The sequence below is a fragment of the Triturus cristatus genome, chromosome 2_1, assembly GCF_964204655.1.
Source record: "Triturus cristatus chromosome 2_1, aTriCri1.1, whole genome shotgun sequence".
Classification (NCBI taxonomy): domain Eukaryota; kingdom Metazoa; phylum Chordata; class Amphibia; order Caudata; family Salamandridae; genus Triturus; species Triturus cristatus.
The window spans coordinates 1,136,240,389-1,136,246,388 of NC_140581.1; positions in this window are offsets into that span (position 1 = coordinate 1,136,240,389).

Sequence of the window (6,000 nt, forward strand, 5' to 3'; positions counted from 1 at the left end):
GGGGTGGGTATGGGTTTTGGGGTACATGGGAATAGTAATTTTTACCCCTACACTATCCATCACTTTCCCTACTGTAGCACTCACTGGAGTGGGAGTAGTGATTTTTACCCCTACACTATCCAACACTTAGTAATTTTTACCCCTACACTATCCAACACCTACCATACTGTTGCACTCACTGGAGTGGGAATAGTAATTCTTACCCCTACGCTATCCAACACTTACCCTACTGTTGCCCTAAAAGTATTATGCGTTGTAATGGATTGCGTTGTAATGGAATACTTTGTAATAGTTTTTAGAAATGCATTGTAATGGCATTCCTGAAGCATATCACCACCTTCTTTTTCAACAGACATAGGTTCATCTAATTGGAGTTCACCAGATTACAGGGTCACTGAAATATATGGCATTAAAATGCTTTTTTTCTCTATTGGTGTAAGTTCTACCTGGAATCCCTGGCATCACGACCGGAAAGGGAACTTTAGTAGAACTGAAGAAAAAAAATCCTTGACAGCCACATGTCGGATGGAGCATGTGAACGTAGTGAGTCTAACACTCCTTAGGGAGTGTTGAGGGGTTCTCCCCCAAGACAATCTGCAAAAAAAGGCTCCAGAGCCCCACACTGCATTTTACAGTACAATTTTCCAACTAGTTTAAAGACTAACCATATGATTTATAGGCAGTTCTGAAGTTAAACTAATTCGATATTGCACTTCAGGATCTGCTACAAAAAATCACACAGATGCCTAGTGTGAGAAAAACTGAGCTCAACCTAATTGTTCCAATTTGAAAGTTCAGACTTTGGCTTCTGCTCAGTGGAGATGCCACTCCATCGTGGGTGTCAGTATCTGATCAATGATTAGCGACCTCAATAACAGCTACAAACCACTGATGTGTGTCATTAAGAATTGCAGTTAGAAGGGATCACCCCTTTCTTACTGCCTCCTAATTGTCTTTCTTTGCAAGTCAGATATACTTTTCTAACTCGCAAAAGAGATTTAGTACATGGAAAGAACACTGTTGAGCAATTGCAAACCCCGTAATGTTGTGAATCAAAGAGTTTCCAACTAAAAACTAGTGTTGTATACCAAGCTCATAGTAAATCCATTTCTAATTATTTCCATGCCACAGAACAACAATAATCTTTGTCAATTTCAAGTGGTCTACTACTAACATGATATGAATCCTCATTTAATTCCCTAAAAGATTCTGAACTATATTAACACTGTTATGATTAATAACAACTGGGCTTCATACATGTATTTAACCATAATAAAAAAGAGCCACTAGTTTAGATTTTCAATTGCCGGTGACGACAGGTCTATCTGTCACAACAGCATAAATCAATAGCTTTTCACTGCCTGCTACAAAGAAAATGGTTTTAGTATTGGGGATTAAGGGCCTGATGTGAAGTTTTGCAATATCTTAAATAGTCGCACAGTTGCTGTCAAAATAGTTAATTTGCTAAATCTGCATTGCAAATTGAATACATATTGAATCATTAGTTAGTGAGAGGAAATTGTGATGACCAAACATCAAACATTTTTATCAAACATTTACAAATTGGCCTTTTTCACTGCAAATGACTGCCAAGTGGAAGCAGGTGGTAAGCAGGTGCAAACTATAAAAGGTAGATAAGAAAGCAAATCTTTTTTTTTTTAAATGGCTACACCTAATGTAGAGGCATGGCAGATGAGGATCTAGGCAGCACAGCACCTAAATAGGAAAAAGGATAAAGTATATTGGCTCAAGGTTAGTATCTTTGACCAGAGAGAAGAAGGCATGTACTGGTAAAGCAAGCAGGTGAGTTTTTGACCTTATCACTGATTTGCATACTGTTTGAGTAGTTAGACACACTTTGTCAATGGCATGATGTTAAAACTAAATGCATACAATTCTTTACTTTAAGCACTGCACAGCACCTCAAAAACACCAAAGTAGGCTTCTTTAGGACTACACAATTCCCTCAGTTGATATGTTGCATAGATGGAACATATATTCTAAAATGCATAGCCACTTCAACATAATGTCTTTATCGCAAACATAAAAATCAGCATTATCTAAATATTCAGGTTATGTGGGAGCAGGGCCTCCGACTCACCTTCTTCAATTCTGCAAGAAGCTGAAGACCTGGCTCTTTAACTAACTACTCATGGATCACTCACTCCCCCTACAGACCCACTTCTACACAACTACTCCAGTGCCTGGATACCCTATCAGGTGATAAGTCACGCACTACAAATCCAGCTAACATGACATAACATAACGTAACGTAGCATAACATAACATAACATTTTATTATTACAGACATTGCAGCATTTTACCCGGGAAATTACACATGATTCCAATATGTGTAGACACTTCGGTCTCTACAATTGTTTGGTGCAGGTGATTTTGGAGACAGATGTATTGGTTCAGTTAGTTTGAATCTTTAAATGCACAGTATGTGTTATCCGATTGTACACAACATTTATCATTATATCTTGGTCTTGTAGGTGAAAGTAAATTCTACTGGTTCTTGACTACTTTTACCATATTTGATAGCTTTTCCACCAGTGAGAATATATGCAATTGAGGAGCACAAGTGCTGTAAATGAAGTGAGTTTTGGACTTTTGAAAAGTAGATTCATGTACCTCCACAAGGCTGATGGAGATTGCAATATTCTCTAGATCCCTTTTGCAAAACAGGCGGATGTTGTGCTATGCTGCATACCATAAGTGCCCAAAAAGACTACTCATTGAACCCTAAGACGATGATTCAGATGATGAGAAGCAATTTTCCCTTCGCCCAAACAAGAAGCACCCACCCCAACAAGAAGCAACCAGGACAGCCGAAGGCAGGCTATATATGACAAACATAAGAAAGAATCATTTTTAAGGTAAGATGATACAAAACAATAAAAGGGTAATCTCATAAGTCCTGTTTACCTGATCATCAAATTATTTTTTCTGTTTATTCACAGAAAATTGCCATTTCAAATAATAATACCTTAAAATGTGTTACTTAAATAATGACTATATATTTTAAAACATGTAATATTAAAGAAATGAACAGATTAAAGTAAATAATAATTAATGTTTTTCAATCCTCTTGCAACTATAGGATTGTCTGAGGAGGACACTGCCCCAGCGCTTTCAAGCTCATCGTTTCTGCCTCTTCTGAAGTGCACTGGATGGAAGTCAAGCGCAAAAATACTATTTAAACTTAACGTTTCCACACTTTATATGTGACGTTTTTACAGTCCTAAAGTGCTTACTTGTAAACTTTGCAAGTTTTCAAAGTTTGTAGCGACTTCTATAAGTCATTTTGTGGCATTCTGACTACATTATACTGTTTCTATCTGTATAGTTACTGTTCTTTTTGAAAGGACAGTAGCAGCACTGGCCAATTTCTCTATGGCTTTCATGTGCCAGCCTACCCTTTCTACCATGTTTCAAAACTGGTATTTGTACTTCTGGATTTCAGCATTTAATGAAACCTGTTGTCAATGCTTCTGTTAATGTTTTTGTTTCTAGCTTTCATCATGTATTGGAACACATTGCCACTGCTTCTGTTAATGTTTGAACACTTCACATCACTGATTGACAAGGGTGATAAACTGGTGAGGCCAAAACATTCTCTTGATACCAACAGCCTTCATGGCAGACACTTTCTGACACTGTTCTGTCAGCATTGCTCCTTCTATTGCAAGAAATGCCCGTGCATTTGGAGCACCCGTTCCCTCGTCACAACCAAACCTTGACTGGGCTAAGAGTTTATGATTGTTAAACATATATACTAAGCTTCAACAAACGTTAATTTAGCATATTAGGTGTAATACTAATGGGTGATACTACTTTTAACATATAATATGTGAGATGCTATGTGACTGTGTGTTAGTTGGTGTCTGAGTGGCTGTATGGGTGTGTGAGTGGGTATATGAGTGGCTGTATTGGTCTATAAGTAGGTGAGAGAGTAGCTGTGTGGGTGAGTGAGTGACTGTATAGGTAAGTGAATGGCTTGTCAGTGTCTGTATGGGTGAGTGAGTGGTTGTGTGAGTGTCTGTATGGGTGGGTGAGCGGGTGTCTGATTGACTGTATAGGTGAGTGACTGGGTATCTGAATGGCTGTATGATTGAGTGACTGTGTGTTAGTGGCTGTATATGTGATTGACTGGGTGTTTGGTTAAGTGAGTTGGTGTGTGAGTGGCTGTATTAAAGAGTGAGTGTCTGTGTGAATGGCTGTATGGGTGAGTGAGTGGAGATGGGAGTGCTTGTATGGATTTGTGAATGGGTATGAGAGTGGTAATGTGGGTGTGTAAGTGAGTGTGTGGATGCTTGTATGTGTGAGTGAGTGGCTGTGTTTAGAGACTGTATGGGTGAGTGAGTGGGTGTATGAGTAGCTTTATAGGTGAATAAGTGGGTGTTTGAGTAGCTGAATTGGTGAGTGTTTGGAATGTGAGAGGTTGTATAGGTATATGACTGGTTGTATAAGTAGCTGTATGGGTGTGTGAGTGGTTATATGAGGAGTGCCTGTATAAGTGAGTGAGGGCATATGTGAGGGGCTCTATGAATGAGTGAGTGGTTGTGTGAATACTTCAATGGGTCTGTCAATGGGTAAGTGAGTGTTTGTGATGGTGTGTGAGTGAGTGTATGAGAGGTTGTATTGGGATGTGAGTGTGGTGGGTGTGTAAGTGGTTCTGTGGATGATGTCATTAGTGATGTGCACTGACCATGTCATGAGGGATGTAATATGTGAGGTCATAAGCAGTGCATTGCAGAGGCCTAAGTTATAGTTAGCTCAGGTATTTATAACTGCTGAATTTCTATGGTTTTGTACAAGTGAAATCTGAGCCTAACTATAACATCCCTGTAACCTTTGGTTTTGTCAGTGAATTTGAAGGTTTTCAAATTCTATTTCCTAACTATAACAGCCCTGTAACCTTTCTTTTTTTATATGTGTCTGTGTATATATCTATACATATAGTCACTGAAAAAAACAAAGTACATTATAGTTAGGATTACATTTCACTCATACAAAATCAGTGTTATTCAGCAGTTATAGTTGCCTGAAATAACTATAACGTATGCCCTCGCAATGGACTGCACACTTCACATGTTACATCACTCATGAGATGGTCAGTGACATCACTGATGACATCTCAAATGACATCACTGACGACATCACTCATGACATCATCCCATCAATGTAAGTATTTTCTAAACATTTCTGAGAGTTAAAGATATATACTAGGCTACAGCATAAGTTAAATTACTATTCTTACTGTACTATTAATTAGTCATACTATTGCTAACATAACTCACCCGAGTAGCTCTATGACTATACCAGTATGTAAGTAGATGTCTGAGTGGCTGTATGGGTGTTTGTCCGTGGGTATGTGACTGGCTGTATGGATGTGTTAGTGGGTATGTGAGTAGCTGTATGGGTGAGTGAGTGAGTGGCTGTGTGAGTGGCTGTATTGGAGAGTGAGTGGGTTTGTGAGTGGCTGTATAGGTGAGTCAGTGGCTTTGTGAGTGGCTGCATAGGTGTGAATAGCTGTGTGAGTGACTTAGTGGCTGTGTGAGTGGCCGTATGGGTCAGTGAGTAGCTGTTTCAGTATTTGTATAGGTAAGGGATTGCATGTAGGTACCTGTAATAGAGAGTGAATGTCTATGTAAGTGTGTGTAGGAGTGAGTGAGTGGGTGTGTGAGCGGTTGTATAGATGTGTGAATGGGTATGTAAGTGATTGTGTGGATAAAAGGGCAGGTGTATTAATGTCTCTATGGGTGAGTGTGTGAGTACATGAGTAGCTGTATAGGTGCATGAATGGGTGTGTAAGTGGGTGTGTGAGTGGCTGTATGGATGTGTTAGAAGTTGTATGAGTGTGTAAGTGGGTTTGTGACTGGCTGTATGGGTGAATAAGTAAGTGTGAGAGAAGGTCTATGGGAGAGTATATGGTTGTCTCAGTGACTGTTTTGGTGACTGAGTACATGTGTTAGTATCTGTATGAATATATGACTG